Genomic DNA, 17,178 nt, shown 5'->3' on the forward strand with positions numbered 1-17,178 from the left:
AACCTGGGTTAAAAGTCTGTTTTCTGTATTTAAAGAAAATCATCATAGCAGCCATATTACAACACAATAAGAAAATAGAATATACTTAATAATAATAATTATAGAAGAGGCTCAACTTTTATTTATTTATTTATCAGCTTACTGTTACTTTGCATTAAACATAAGTATTTGTGTATGAAAACATTTATTTTTGATAAACTTCTGTATTACACTTAAATGCCCGGCATTTTGTGAACCCAAACTGCTGAAAAATTGATTGACAAATCAGTCAGTTATGATAGCTGAAGGAGTGGATAGACGCCTCACTCTAAGTAGTGATGCATTTTGGTTCTTGTTCATTTTTTCTGTGTGGGGGAAAAAAAACTGAATGAAGAGAATGCACAATGTTAGTCAACTCATCCACTGATTGGGACCTGAAACCACATTGGAAGTATTACAGAAATGTTATGAGTGACATAGCCTTTGTGACCTTATGAAAAGTGACTTGAGGGCTTATTGAAACATGAGACCAACATGTAAAATTGCCATCACATTTATGTAATGAAGTGCATATCTGAAAGGGACTTTTCAGCTGTTGACTTTCCCAAAAGAAGAGAGAGGAAACGATACAACACAACGGTTTTTGTCTGCAATTTCCTTGTGCAAGCGGACTTATCTAAATTTGTATTCCCTCGCTTTGATAACCCTCACCTTGTTGTTTACTGAGTGGAATAATGCAGTGTTATTTTTCCTTGCTCCTCTCTGCGTTGTCTCCTCTACACACAGCTTGACAGGCTGCAGATTAAAGATCACAGAGGCAGATTCCATTATCAAGCCATTTCCCTCCTTTACCACACTAACAACCTTTTAAAACCATCAGCCATCATTTTCTTCCCATCTTGCTGTCTTCATAGTGTGATGGCCTCTACAAATGGCTGTCATTCTTCCCGCACATGTCTCTCTATCTCTCCATACTGTCTGTGTGTGTGTAGAGAATGGATCGCCTCCCTCTGTAGCTCAGCCAAAAACATTAGCCATCATGGCTCTCAGGAGATACACTCACATATGCCCACATACACATTTACACACATTTAGAGAAAAGAGAGCTCACATACACACACACACACACACACACAAAACTGTGGACAGCATACATGATGGAAGGGTTATCTATGTCTTGATCGCAACTTGACTGCAGTCTGGATTCACCAAATCTTCCACTTGCAGAAATCAATACAGATTGAATGGGTCTTCCTGTAAGTCCATATGCCTCTCTGCTGCAACAGACGGCTCCACCACTCCACTAATTACGTTACAGCACTACTGATATGGTTTCATTGTCTCATTTCTTGGAAAGAGGGATGTAAAAATAAATGGAAAAGAGAGGAGATTCTCTTATCAGACAGAAACGATATGAAGTTCTTCCATCTCATTCTGCTTAATTTACTCCTTCTACTGGAGAACAACTGCATCCTTCTCATGGTGAGATGACAGAGTGAAAAGTTAGTTACTACAAAACATGCACACATGAGATGTGAGGCTCAATTAAAGGCATTTTGAAAGCTTTTTTCCCTCCTTAATTTGCTGTAATGTAGCTCCTGCTGAAACATTATATCGGAGCTGTTGAACACAGACAGGGATCACTAAAAATATAAGCCAGTGTGATATCAGTTAGGAAAACAGTTTGTGGGAGTGAAGTCAATTTACATGATGAGAGGGCTGGGATGAGTCAAAAAGTGTGTTTCGATGGGTGCATAATGTTTAGCTAGCATAATGTTTGTTTGGCTGTTTTTTTCCAGTTGTGGAGTATTAACAGCAAAATGTATTTTAAGTATTAAAGTAAAAGTACTCCTTTCATTACTCTGACTGATTATTGTCATATATGACATCATTAGATTAGCTGTTGTAGCCACTGGAGGTGGAGCTAGTTTCAACTATTTTATATACAGTTAGCTAGTTTAGTGCAGTGGTTCCCAACCTGGGGGTTGGGCGCCTCCCCAGGGTCACCAGATAATTCTGAGGGGTCGTGAGATTATTAATGGGAAAGGAAAAAAGAAAAAACAAAGTTCTGATACACAAATCTGTTGTCAGTTTTTGGACTTTTTCTCTAATCTTTGACTTTTGTTGAAAAATTGGATCATTTGAACATTTATTGAAATGAAACCATGTGAGAAGTTTAGAGGGAAAAATCACTATTTGGTGGAGCTGTTAACAACTCATAGACATCTGAAATGTGACCCCGACAACACACTGCTTTTTGTAAGACATCAAAAGCCAAAAAGGTTGGAAACCACTGGTTTCATCTTTAACAATGTGTTGTATTTTAAAAGCTTGTTATATTATCCATTGTGTCAAATCTTCATCTGAAAAGTAACTAAAGTTGTCAAATAAATGTAGTGGAGTAGAAAGTACAATATTTCCCTCTGAAATGTAGTGGAGTGGAAGTATAACATAAAATGGAAATACTGAAGTAAAGTATCTCACAATTGCACTTAAGTACAGTACTTGAGTAAATATACTTAGTTACTTTCCACCACTGATTAGGACTTAACACAACATGCAGTTAGGTTTGATGGAGTGTAATCAGTTTTGCAGGTATTTGGTCATAAACCAAAGTATTGGATGAATGGAAATTTTGACTTGATGATGGCACTAGATGAAAAATCAGAGGATCACCAGTGTCTTTATGATTCACCCTCTGGGAACCATGAATGTGTATATGAAACTTCATGGCAAACCATCCAATATTTGTTGAGATATTTCAGTTTGGACTATTTCAGTTTAGTAGTATGAATAATACAGGTCTGCTACAGGAAAGAAAAATCTATTCCTGTATTTTCGAACCTATGACTTGTTTTTGTAGTTCTTGTTTTTACCATTTGGAAGAGAAAGTGACAGTGAACGCAGCCTAGTTATCTGTTATTGTGTGCTACATTCATGCACAACGTCACAAAGTACTGTAGGTGAAAGTTGAAGGGGACTGTCTGGGCAGTCATTTTCATGTTTATCTCATTGTCACTTCCACATGTGTTTTACATTATACGGTTAAATGGACTGCACTTATACAGCACATTCTTACCTAAGCAAGACAAAGTGCTTCACAATGGCTCTCACTCAATTCTTCAGTGTCTTGCTCAAGGACACTTCAACGCCAGGAGCCAGGGGGAGCCGGAGATAGAATCGCAAACACCAAAGTTAATAGACGTCATGTGCTACCTACTGATCCAAAGCCATCCTCTCTTTGAATAAATGAAGCGCTATATTTATATTATGCTCTTTGTTGCAGGGAGGAAGTCGGGGTGGATGGGGAATGACAAGATGCAGGACTCTGACAGCACAGACTCGGGTTCACATCCCAAGTCCTGTGTCTGTTCAGGTTTAGGTAACAAAAGCACTTTGGTTAAGGTTAGTGAAAGATTGTGGTGTGGCTTAAATGTTAATAAACATGGTGTGCTTCAAGGCACTGCAGATTCTTTCTGTATTAAACCAAGACCATGATCTTTCCCTAACCTTAACCAGGTGCTGCCAGTGTCTAAACATATCCATCTATTGCTGTAATTTCTACCAGCAGATTTTGTACAGCAAGAATGGATATTTCCGTGGGAAAATAAGAACGTACGTTGTACGTGAACATTTCACTCATATGTTCAGTATCAACATTTTTGCAACTTGCAAATACATTAATTAACAATATTTTCTCATCATGTTGAGAAAAAAAGCATATGATGTAATTCAGTTGTATATTAACGTAATTAGGATACAGGATTGCAATATCTCAGCAATCAATAACCAGTAGACCAATAGACCATGTTGGTCTATTGGTTATCACAATCAATATTATCCGAAAAAATAGTTAATTAATTTAATAGAATTGTAATTAATTCTAGTGCCTTCATCAGTGAAGTTGATGTTCGAGGAAATTTGTTGATTTAAAAATGGTTATTTCTGTAAGTTGAAATACTTACAGAATGTGTAAGTATGTAGAGTGTAGCTAGTAAGCACAACAGTGTAGCTAGCTAGCTAGCTAATGAGCACAATACCAGACCTATTTGAATAGTTTAAGTATGGTGACAAGACGTCCCGGTTTGTCTGGGATTGTCCCAGTTTCAAGCTGGGTGTCCCAGGTCCTGACAAATATCTGTAAAACCGTCCTGGTTTCACCACAATTAAATTAATAATTATATTATACTTGTTTTCAGCGCTTACATAGACATTTATCATGTTCTGTCCCACTCATTATTACCTGCCCCAATATAAAAACATAAACAATGCACCACGCATCTGAATTCAACACTGATTTGTCTGTATGTGTGTCAGTCAATCAATTTTTTGTCAAGGCTGTTGCTATGACACTTGTGGCTCTTTCTGACAGAACCTGTAAGTATGCTAATGGTTAGCCGTCATGCCAAAGAGGAAGTCGGTCTTTTCTAAAAAGCTTCAGGAGGCTTACTCCTTCCTTTGTAAAGTACTTGGCAACAAAAATACTGCGTTCTGCACACTGCAAGGGTATATTTTCGGTTGTGCACAGTGGAAATGTTGATATAATAGATCTTATTTAGACGGCCAAACATAAGTGGTGGTTTCCCTGAGAGCTGAGAGCTCCAGAAAAAAACTCTGACTAGGAAGAAAGACCCGGCAGTCTTCTTGACGATAACTTTCTTTAAAGGCTCTTTTTTGTTTTTTGTTATTAATAAAGTGCAATTATGATTTAATGTTTTGACATTTTAATCTTTGTAAACTTGTGACCAGCTCGTGGCATAGCGTTGTGAAGATGTAAGTTAAAGTTATTTTTATGTTATAACCCATTAAGTTATTTATAGGTTACAAAGAGATTTGTACCTTGTTTTGTTTTAAAAAAAAAAAAAAAAAAAAAAAAAGAGAATATGTCACAGTCGGCCATTTAGGGCGCAGCCTGTGCTCATGTACATTGACAAATACCTTGGTGGATTTTGTGAGACAAAATACAATTTTTTTGTCTGCTGAGGTGCTGTCCATGGTGTTGAAAGGTGCGCTCGGGGTGTGAAAATAGGGTCACCCTAAGTAAAAGAAATCAGAGATGTGGGCATTGATTCAGAGGTCTGGATCTGGATTTAAAACTTAAAGTCCTCCATTCAAAAATGTGTTTTTTTTCTTGTTCCCTCAGTTGAATGTTTGGCCTTCACTGTGCAGAATGATGTATGTATAGAGTTTGACATTGAAAGGCTATTTTCTCATTCATCTGCTAAAAGTGGAAAGTTCCTCTGTGTTCTTTGGAAAGTGCACATACGCTGAAACACTTCATTTCAACTCAGTGTGAGAGTCTCTACTGCGTTTTTCTGTCATTTATAGTCGCGGTACTCTCCTCTGCTCTCTGAGACTCACCGTGGGCGAGGATGAACCCTCCTTGTGTGTACTGCACCACAGCGCAGCAGAGGAGAGACAATGAACCAGGTGAAGTACTCGAGCTGACAACAACTACACTTGTTACGTTACTGTAAGTGCAATAAAAGCTTCGCGAATAAAAAGCCAAGAACAGTAATTTATTCATGTAATCCGCGCAAAAAATGGAAGGACTCCTAATGACGAAAAATATTGTTGTAAAGGGTGTGATTTGTGAAACAATGAAATAAACAATAGAGCATAATATGGAACAACAGACATTTTTCTATTGTCACACGATATATATTGTTATATCGCACAGCCCTATATAAACATATTTATAGATTGTTGAATTTTTAATGAGAGAGATGTGATTTTAAGGATTTTAACCTGGTAATAATATGTCATATATATCAGACACACAGCAGTTTGTCTTAATACATATCTGTAGGAGATCTTTAATAAAGATAGATTTTGCATAAATCTCAATCAATTGCATTGAGAGGAAGAAGGCTGAAAAAAAAACAACTAAAAATAAGATTGCATTGTTTCCTCTGTGACCTCTTACACAACAATACTTCTTGTTGAAACAAATAAATAAACTAGATTCAGAGAAATGTCATCTTTATGCAAATTAATTACTTTCCCCAGAACAATGCTGTCTGGCATCCCTCACTTGAAATATACATCAGCGTGTGCTGCTATTTTGCAGTTTAAAATATGCAGCAAAACAGATTGGAAAGGTTTTTTTCCTCCGAACAAGACATTTGCATTTGCGGCGGCCTGTTTGCTCTAACAGCACAATATGCTTGACTTCTGGGGGTATAATCAGAGAAACAGAAGGGCATGCATGTTGTGTAAAAGAAGAGACCCTGGAGACACTGTGAGGAAAAACCTGTTACTGGTGCTTCGGGAAGCCAATTAGTACACAGCAGGTTTGTTATGAAGAGAGAAGAGGAAGTGAGAAATGAGGAAGGAAGAGAAGGAGAGAGGAGAAGATGACTTAAAACCTTTCTATACAAACCGCATAAAATCTGCTCTCTATACAGTAAAGATTTGAGCTGTCAGTGCCAACAATGAAGTGGAATTTGCTGAAAAAAGAGACACATTTGAACACATCACCACATACAAATCATACTGAGGTTTGGTATTGTTGGGTAATTTCCCATCCACAGCAGCTGAGGTTCATACAGATTAAAGAGGTAATTGTAACCTGGGGAAAGTGGAAATAGTGGTGACAAAACTCAGTGAACAACAACAAAAACAACAAAGGCAAACAGCAACAAAGCCGGCTGGAGGAATCAGAGGATTTAGGAGCTGTTTGACTGTCACAAAGGTGCAGGAATCCTCTAAAAAGCTCAGCCAGCCAAGCCCCTGAAACCATTCATACGGAAAGAGCTGACCACAAGGTACTGGCACAGATACTGCATGTACACAAAGACAGTGAACCAGAGGAGGAAATGGAGAAGCTTCATCACAAGCCACCATTTAAACAATGTTTTAGACTCAAGACTCAATCTGTTTAGAAGTGGATTTTTGTCATTTCATCCTCATTGTGACTTTATTTCAGATAAATACTTTTCAGACTATGGGAGAAATGTTAATGTGTTGATTCTAAGGAGGTCGTTCCCAAACCTCCGGGGGGCCGCAAGATAAATCTGTGGGGTTGTGAGAATAGTATATGATAATATGATAGAAAAGAGGCAATAAACAACATATTTCTACTCAGATTTTGCTCCAATCTTTGATTTTTCAATGTGAAATACTACATAGTTTACCTTTTTATATCTCTAAAACCTATTCAAATGAAACAAACCTGGAAGGCTCTTTGACTGAACAGGTTTCAACCCAAAGACAAACCCTGTTTTCACACCAAATGCACAAGTGCGATATTCCGCATTTTGCATGGCAAATAATAATCAGAGAGAACGGTGGTACCAGGTGAGAAAATGAATACTATGATTGTTTATAATCCAATGTAGTATGCACCCACCAACTGTCGACTGTAACGCCTCACCAGCATGGGACTCCTCATGTGTTGAGATATGAACAAAAAAGGGACCCGCTCTAAAAAACATTGCTGGATAGCACAAATAGTGGTCAAAAACTCCACTGGGCGCAATCTAAAAAGGTTGAGAAGCACTGTTCTAATTTGGTTTCAAACTTAATTATGTTTTGCTCTTAACTGTTTTTTTTTATTTCACACTTCTAATAGCTGCCTTGTAAAGAGTTGGCAGTAGTAACAGCAAGCTGAAAAAATTCAACTAGTTCAGTCAGTATGGCTCCGCACATTGTTGAGGCTGAAGCCAATGCAGCACTTTGTGCGTTTTGCCAATTTGCCCTTTTGTCCTAAAAACCTGCCAAATTAATTATTAATTAATTATTTCTGCTTTAAGTATTCAGCTGTCTTTTCAAACCCTGCCACATGTCTTGGTTTATTAAGTCTACAATAGGCTTATTGCTGGTTGGTTCCCACATCGTAAATGTACTCATTTAGTAATATAAGTCACAGCTCCGGGGTGAGACAAAAATTCTCACATGGGTATCTAACAATAAGGCTATAAGAACCCAAACTAACTGTGTTAAAGGCTCTTCTGTCAGAAAATTGTCCAAGAGCCGTTTCATTGATTTGTGAAGCCTGAGTGTATCCAGCAACCAACTGGCAGCTTTTCAGACTCTGACACTGACTTGAAATAAGCTTACATATCCACTTCTTGGGTATTATTGTGCCGCAGCACAATGCATGGTCAGGAGTTTGAATCTATGAGATGAAATTAATATCCCTTCCACAAACAGGCACGCCATTTACTGGTATATTTAAATATTTCTCCTTTGACTTTCCCGTTCAATCACATAAATATCCTACAAGGCTGTCGGTGTGCGCTGTGTCCGCTCCAAGCTAATATCCATCACAGCGTCTCATAGTCATGCTAATCCCACTGATAAGGTGCCAACATGAGTCACACCCACTCTAATTTCAGCTGCCACACACATGCAAGACAAGCATATAAATTAAAGGTAGTATATGACATACAGTTCCTGGGAGCTAATAAAAGGCCTGACACGGCTGTAAGTTAAGCTGCTCATTTCCCCATGGCACCAAATGACCATATTAAATCTAAAGGGGGCTGATCAGTACCTGTGAGTCAGTGCCGCACACTAACTCACAAAAAATTTAAAAAAAAATTCTTGTCTCTGTACATTCTTTAAATGGAGTCATAAAGTCTTGTAATGAGCTCAAACTTTTTCTTAAATTGAAACGTTTTCAAGTTACACAGATACATATTCACCTGAATTAACGCCCCTCAGAGGTAATTTAAGTCTATTCTATCACTTGCTTCTTCATAAAATATGCAATCACACAACCTTTGGACTGTGTGTTTTTGCAGTTTAACAAGACCAACAGAGAGGTCTCATTAATGTTTGCAGTCAGAATTCCAAATGCTGAATTGGGACCTCCAGTTAATGGAGCAAGCTGCTACTGAAAAATAAAGTTTGCAAAAGTAAGTTGACTGTATCTGAGTTAACATTACAGTTGCTCATCTTTAGATTGTACAGGTAGTAGACATTATTGAAGGTACCACTCAAAACTGTAGTTGTTCTGCTTTCTCAGCCCACAGAGTTGATTACAGATGTCTATTTAACCTCAGATGTTTGATTATAAGTTTATTTGATGAGTGGATTTGATACTGGATTCAGATTCAATAAAATGCTACTGAATCCCCACAGGAGCTACCACTTAGAAGCTTTGCTCTCAAGCCAGATGATAAAGCAATACTGCAATTCTTACATTGTGTTCCTTTAGGCATTCTGCTCTCTTTAGATAGCTTAAACTGAGGTACATATATGACTTTTGTATGTGTGTCAATAACAAGCTGCGGTAGGCCAAGGTGTACTGAAGACACCTGAAGATACTAGAGGCGGTATTTCAATGTTGTTGCACGTCCTGCTGTTTGCAGACAGAGCTGGATAAAGGTTATAGAGCACTCTATGCTCCTTTGGAATTTGCAGTGCCTTTTTTTTTGTGCTTTCACTGAAAATGCCATGGTGGGTTCCAGGCTTTGTAACATCACAATGATCTGCGCCCACTGTGATCTGAATATCACTCTGGATCTTCTGTTTGGTGCACCAAGTAAGTTTCCTCATGTGGTGCTGACGCCCGCTAGCTATGACATTAGCTACCAGAGCATCCAAACAAATCCTACTAAGGCTTTTTAAAATGCAGAGCTGTGCAACAGTCCAAGGTCTATTCCATCTGTTAAAAATGTTTCTTTTTTTACAGTTTAGCATGGAGAGTGATGCATGGACCATGGAGGCTTTTATGAAGTGTAATAAAAAGACACCCAGCGATGTAGACTTTCTCATGTGCTGGCTGTTGCTGAATCATGGTGTTATTTCTTAGTGCTGAATGCATGAAGGGGATGCAGAGTTTGTGAAGGACATTCTGTCTACTTGCGTTGTGTCCCTTGGTGCTGTAAGTGGTCGCTAAAAGGGTAATGCTAGCCAGCAATATAATGCACAATGACAAGGTGACTGCTATTGGCCTTCAGAAAATAAAATCTCCTCATTACTACACAAATTTCATCATTTCTCTGACTGAAAAGCCCTTGTCTTTCTTTCTCTTCTGTCACAGCTCATCCTCCAGGCTGTTGGTCATTTGTTTGGTTTGTGTAGATATTCGTCTTCTGCTCTGATCACCAGTCTGAGGTAGTAGTATACTTCTGTCTAAATGTTGTCACTGATTTTCTAGTGAGCCAACATATTTTCCTCAGTACCCACAGGATTTTTTTCGAACTGTTCAGAAAAAAAGTCTTGTCTACTCAAATAGTCTTGTCACTTGTCCCTGTCCTTCCTCATTCTCTCTCGCTCTGATTCATCTGCATGAGAGACAGCAGGGAATATCTGACAGCCACTGCGGGTCAGTGGACCGGTACTCTGCTCTGTCTGTCTGTCTGAGAGTGTTGTGTTTGTGTGTGTGTGTGTGTGTGTTTGCGTGTGTGTGTGTGTGTGTGTGTGTGTGTGTGAGAGAGAGAGAGAGAGAGAGAGAGAGAGAGACACAGAGACAGAGAGACAGAGAGAGAGGGACAAGGAGGGAGCTGTGGGCTGGTGAGGGGAAAATGCTCGAGGCAGCACAATGTCCTTGGCTCATACTACCAGAAAACAAGCAGACAGCCTTTGTTCAAAAAATCAGAGCTTAATATGTTGTTAGATATCATGTCTCAACTGAATTTACATTGAATGCATTGTCACTGTTTGTCAGAAATGCTTTAAGAAAAGTTGACTTAATTAAATTACATCAATTACTTTTAAAGTTTTGCTTTTGAGGAAGTTAATTTAGTAAAATGTGGTGGATTCTGAGAGGCTATATACCAAATGCTAATCAAATGAAATAAGATGAAATGTAATATAAGGGTAATGTATTCATATATATTGTAGGATAATTCCTGTTTGTAATATGTTGTTTCACCATGCAGTCTTTGCAAAAAGGGGGAGCAGCACGAGCTGTAGGACAATCAGGTTTTAAACTGTATGCAGATTATGATTATGATACGATTTTATTATAACAGATAGAAGTGATAGTCAAAACTATGAAAATAAGACTCATATTGAAGCAAACTGGAATCATACTTGAAAGGAATAGTTCAGGGGAATATGGTTATTCACATTCTTTCCAAGAGTTAAGATGTGAGGATAGATACCACTCTCATATCTGCACGTTCAGTACAGAGCTGGGAGGTGAGTAGCCTAGATTGGTACAAAGACTGGAGGCAGGGGGAAGCAGCTGGCCTGCCTGTCTAAAGTTCAACAAGACTAAGAGTATAAAGCCATCCGCAGCCGGTTGCAGGTTGGTGACATGCCTGAGTTCACTAAGCTCAGAGACTAACAAATCTTTTACAGAAACTTTAAGGTCTCCTAACAAGAAATAAGAAGTTTTTCTTTTTTCTTTGTATGTTCTTGAAATTGAGTCATAAAGTCTTGTAAAGAGCTCTGTGAGGCTGCTAACATGCTCACAATGAGAATGCTAACATGCTGATGCTAAGCAGGTATAATGTGTTCCCCATCTTAGAGAATTTGGATGCTAACAAATGCTAGTTAAGACCATACACAAAGTACAGCTGAGGCTGATAGGAATGTTTTTTGGTGGAGTTTTACATTTCTGTTTATGTACTTATATACTAAACTAATGAGATACAATGTGTGGAATCACTAAGTAGTATTTTTTGAACTTTGCACCGAACTAGAGTAGCTATTTCCCCCTGGTTCCAGCCTTTACACTAAGCTAAGATAATTGTCTCCTCACCCTAACTTCATACTAAACACACAAACTCAAGAGTGCTCGCTGACTGACAAGTGAATTTGTGAATGTATTGATAGGCTATAAAAATATCCACTTTACTTAGGCATAAATTTCACATTTTGAAAAACACATTAAATGGAATTAAAATAGATTCGCACAAATAACAAACTAATACAAATACTGATATTATAACAATGCCAAATTTCATGACCATGACTGGATAACTAGCAGACAAAGCAGGCAATCAGAACTCCAGGGGTCCTGAAAGGTCAAGGCTTTCTCTTCATCAACTGGTTTGTGATAAATTAATTGAAAATGTTTTCCGATTTATGAAAATATATCAACGGATCTAGTCTTTTTGGAGCTTGCAGTCCCTGTTCAGCAGCATTTTTAATTTTAAACCTGAATGTTCAGACTCCTGAATATCCAACAGCAAACACCAGCACTCATCCCAGTCGCTGCACTGTGATGTTGAATCAATACAAAACTGAATATAATGAATAAAAAAAGAGGGAACAGAAGACTGAGAGCATTCACAGTTATTCCCCAGGGTCTGAGATACACTCGCTAGTTCCACAAAGTAATTTGGAAATAAAAAATCAGATTCTCTTTGATTCCCATCTTCAAGACAGTGTTGTATAGGTTCATATTAAATTATCATATGCATATCACACTGTGACTTCGGTGGTACAGTTGAAAAACAAAATCCTCACAGATCAGTTTTAGTCACACAAGACTAATTTACTCAACAAACTTCCTGAACTAACTCTAAAGAGCCACTTCAGTTGAATTCCAGTTGTGTCCCTGGTATTATGACAAAACTGCAAATATTAAATATATAACTACACAGAAAAATGAGTTGATGATCTGTGTAATGCATAATACCTTTGTTACTACAGCAATGAAAAATACTATTAAGTATTCAGTATTCATCCTAGAGTGCTTAGTCTCCCTGCTCCACTGCACAATGACAGGAGAGGGTCGGGGCGGCTGCAGTGATATTAAATCATTTAGATAATGTGTTGACCTGGGGGGAGCACAGACACAGATGACCTCAGCAGTACCGATAGCAGGAAGAGAGGATGTGACTGGACAGTCAATACGCACTGATCTCACACACATACGCGCACACACTCACACACACACACACACACACACACACACACACACACACACACACACAAACATGCATATCTCCTGAGAGAAAGAGACTCGTGCAATCAGGCAGCCTCCTCACACGTCCAGAGGGATTCATATATTATTCATTTCTGGTGCTGGGACGCATTTACTGCTCGTCTCTGAGGGGAAAAGGCCTCAGTTGGGAGAAGTTGGTTTATTTAGGAACAAGACAGACTGGGGTCTAGTTTTGCTGTTGAAAGTTTTAGTTGAAAATTAATTAAAAATATCATTACAGATAAAGATTTGCAGGTGTTAAAAACTTTGCCCTTTTGCCCAGCTTTTGATATATTTGGGACTGAAAGCTGTTCACAGTGCATTATGTGGATTATCATGAGTAATTGGGAAAGAGATGAAAATGTTTATCTGTCCATCTGTAAGTCAGTCTACCATTCTTCCAGATGGTCCAGATGGAAATATCTCAACAACCATTGGAGAGATTGCCATGACAACTTGTACAGACGTTCATGGTCCACCAAAGATGAATGAATGACTCTTGTGATCCCTGACTTTTCATCTAGTGGCACCAGCAGGTCAAACTGTTCACTTATCCAGTGAAATATCTTAATATCTTCTAGATGGATTGGTAGAAAGTTTGTACAGACATTCACGGTCCCCAGACGATGAATCTGAATGGCTTTGAAGACTCATTGACTTTTCCTCTAGAACCACCATTAGGGTTGACTTTTGTGTTTTTGACTGAAAGATCTCAACAACTATTATATGGATTGCCATGAAATTTGGGGCTGACATTACTTTTCCCTTCATGATGAATTGTATTGTTTGATCTCTAGACTTTTTATCTAGCACCATTATCAGATCAATTTTAATTTGTCCAATACTTTGGTTTTTGATAAAATACCTGCAAAACCAATGACATTCTCATCAGCGTCAACTGTACCTTATGTTTAGTACTAATAATCAAATGTAAGCATGCTAAACTAAGATTGTGAGTGAGCATTTAGCATGCTGATGTCAGCATCTAGCTCAAAGCACCACAGTGCCTACCCAGATAGCAAAATTGCTGTGGTCCAGATCCAGCCCACAACCCACACTTTCGCCACTTTCATCCGGCCCACATACCACATGGAATGATGGCACTTGGGCTCCTGTTTCCCAGATCTGGGCCACAAGCAAGCTGTATGTCAACCAAGAACAAACCAGGTAAACCAGAACTGGCTCACATCCAGAATACACATACCTGAGAGCACCGCATCTTTACCAAAAAAGGCCCACATTTGATCTTGGATATTTGGGCCATATTTGCTATTTTACATGTGGGCCATTTCAGGCTCACATTTTGTCCAGGCCAGAAGAAGGTCAGCAGTGCTGCAACATTGCCTGAAGTGGTCCACTTCCATATGCTATCTGGCTAAGTACAGAGCTGCTAGCATGACTGTCGTAGTCTTGTTTAAATGTCACACAGTGTTGTGAGCACAAATGAAATTCCATTCACCTGCATTGTAGGGTGGAGGCAGAAATATCAGAGACAGATATCTCATTATCTGGGTAAATAATATTAAAACTATGTGCATGGTTATCTGGGTAAATAATACTAAAACTATGTGCATGGTTATACGCTACAAGAGGTAAGTGAGCACATGTTTTTTTTGCAATTTGTGTGACTTGAGCCTTTAACAGAGTGCATCTAGTTGGTTTTTGAAGATGCCTGTCAAATAGAGTGACGTATAAAGTATAAAGTATAAAGAGTTATAAAGTAGCTATAAATTGGGGTAGTGTATCTTCTTACAAAGCTGAGGGAGCCTAGAGGGGATGTGAAAGGATTTGAAAAAGGCATTTAAACCTGGTTCCGTTTAACCATATGAAACTGACACTAAATGAAATCCTTTCAAGCAGTAGTTGTGGTCGGTTCATTGACTGGGAAATCCTGTTTGCATCCACAGGGAATTTGCTTCTTAACCCACTTACTTAAGTAACCTGGATCAGAACCAGGTCACAAAAAACTGACTAAGCTCATACTCCTTAAGAAGCCTGGCTCACTCCCATATTAAACTGTAGCATGGAAACATAATGTACTGCTGTCTCTTTTAGTTTTCACCATCTGCAGAGCTTCAGACTCAGTGTTATGAATTGGCTAGCAACGACATGATGCACCCCTCCACGACTCTCAGACTTAATTAAAACAAGTGTAACTCTTACAGCAAGTGATGTACAGTATAGTATGTGTGTGTGTGGAGGAACAGCATTACAGGCTCTGTGATGCTGCACATCATGGCAAATGAAGCAGGGGACATCCAAACCTTCTACATCTGTAAACTCAAACACAACCCTTTCTCTCCCAGCAGTTCTGACAGGCCTGGTGGTATATTTATGATCACAGTCCAGGCACCATCAGCACATTTCCAGAGCTGAGTGTATCTCCAGCAGCTACAACCTGCTGCTCCTGACATCCAGGATTCATTAGACTGAAAATGATAATTGCCTGTAATATCAGGAAATTTGTCTGAAGCGCCAAGAAGATAATATAAACATTTATCATTTATCATATAAACCACCTTATAAAGCTACACTACTGAATATTTTACAGATAAACAATTGATCAAATGACAACGTGTAATGTTAAAGTTGTCACTTGTACTGATTCACCCAAAGAGAGGCATCAGCAACTCTGCAGTTCCCCTCAGCTCTGTGGAACCTTTTTAGCTTTTGGTTGATTATTTTGAAACTGCCAAAAACAGCAGATAGAAAAAGTTAGCTGCTAGCTGGTGCACTAGGGCTGTCAAAACTGGCTAAAAATGACGTTAGATTATTCATTCTAAAAAAACACAGGTTCAAATCATTTGAATATCTATTTCTGCGCATTATGTTCACAAGAGGGTAAATCAATACAACAAGAGACATAACTACTTGTATAGGTACAAGCTTGTTCAAAATTTTTGAAACAGGCAATTGCTTGGCCTCTGGCCGCTGCTTCAACATATAGAAAAATTAATACAGTAGATTTAAGGTGTGACTGAGTATACACACCAACAACATGAAAGAAACTAACATTCTATTATATAAAAATGTTATAAATAATAAGTACTCTGATATCATTTCAAGTAAAATAAGGGTTGCATTTTAAGATTCAATAATGTGCATCCTAAAATAACAGATCGATCATACTGAGCTCTTAGATCATTCCTGTTTTCTGTGCCTTCAGTTCAGATTTGAGTATATTTGCTTCAAAGATTTGTACTTTGCCTGCACATTCTCTGAACATATGAGACAAACTGGTTTTGAACTGCCCGTGCCCTCTGACTTGTGTCACGCCTCGTCTCTTGTCTCTCTGACATACTGCAGTCAGTCAGCAGAGCCCTGAGGCTCCGCCCTGTCCCTGCACAGAGCGGAGCAGCTCACTGATTGCTAAAAATTCGACTCTACACTCCTTTTATTCCCCAGTAATGCACCTGCCAAGTGTGGAGTCAATTGAATGAACAGTTCAAGAGATACAGAAGGACATATAGACACAGACATACAGAGATTCCTTGCCTCAGTAGATAGATATTTATTTCAACATAAACATGTCTTTTAAAAGATCTACATAACTACACATTACAAAATAAACAAATAAAATAATGTCCTATGCTGTAAAACTTCATTTAAAGACCATTGACCCCTCTCTCTCTCTGCGCTGTGGTTGGTGCTAGAATGAGAGCGCTGTCTCTCGGAGCGAGATCAAATGAATGATTCGTAATTGATATGTTATTTGTTAGTTTAATTTTTATACAGGTTTGGTAATATTCATACTGGTTAGCAAAATCCTATGCCATTCCAAACAAGGCTTTTAAGATTGCTGAGTGCAAATCACTCAGCTGGGTCTCTGCCATCATTACCACGCAGTTGCTGTTGAAGCATTTGCTCTTTTCAGTTTGACCTACATTTCCTTTTCAATCAATGAAAGTGATGTGTGACTCCTGTCCGTCATGCAGTGCATTCAGCGCAGCGGCCCAGGCCCATGCGAGAACAGCTGCAGTAGTGCTGCTTTTTTTTCCCACAATCGAATATTAATTTTCACAATCAAATGTGTCTTTTTTAACAATTCAATTATATAATCAAGTTTAGAATATTTGTTGACATCCCTATAGTGAACAAAGTGGAGCACGTAGCAAAATAATGGCGATGAGATGTGCTGGCACAAACAAATTAGTGTTGGTCACTTATACTGTAAATGCTGGGTAAAAAAAATGAGGGGGAGGAATTCCCTGTAGCCTACCTCGAACATTTCACACCACCAATTTCATCAGTAACATCAGAGTCAAGTCATTCTCACAATTCTGCGGCTCTCAAATTCACTTTTAAACAGAAATACTTCTCAGTCACCAAAGTTGTTCCAATCTTTCCCCTCTGCTGTTTTCCCCGATTGA

General features: G+C 38.6%; 1 protein-coding gene and 1 long non-coding RNA gene across 3 annotated transcripts in view; both read right to left on the reverse strand.

Annotated features, from left to right (window-relative positions):
* Positions 1-17,178, reverse strand: part of galnt18a (UDP-N-acetyl-alpha-D-galactosamine:polypeptide N-acetylgalactosaminyltransferase 18a) — a 183,502-nt gene that overhangs the window by 105,602 nt on the left and 60,722 nt on the right. The window lies entirely within an intron of this gene.
* Positions 714-17,178, reverse strand: part of LOC122985061 — a 41,604-nt gene continuing 25,139 nt past the window's right edge. The window contains exon 3 of the long non-coding RNA XR_006404011.1: positions 714-774. This is a non-coding gene — a long non-coding RNA (uncharacterized LOC122985061). The remainder of the gene's footprint in view (positions 775-17,178) is intronic.

Source organism: Thunnus albacares, chromosome 7, assembly GCF_914725855.1.
Source record: "Thunnus albacares chromosome 7, fThuAlb1.1, whole genome shotgun sequence".
NCBI classification, from domain to species: Eukaryota; Metazoa; Chordata; class Actinopteri; order Scombriformes; family Scombridae; genus Thunnus; species Thunnus albacares.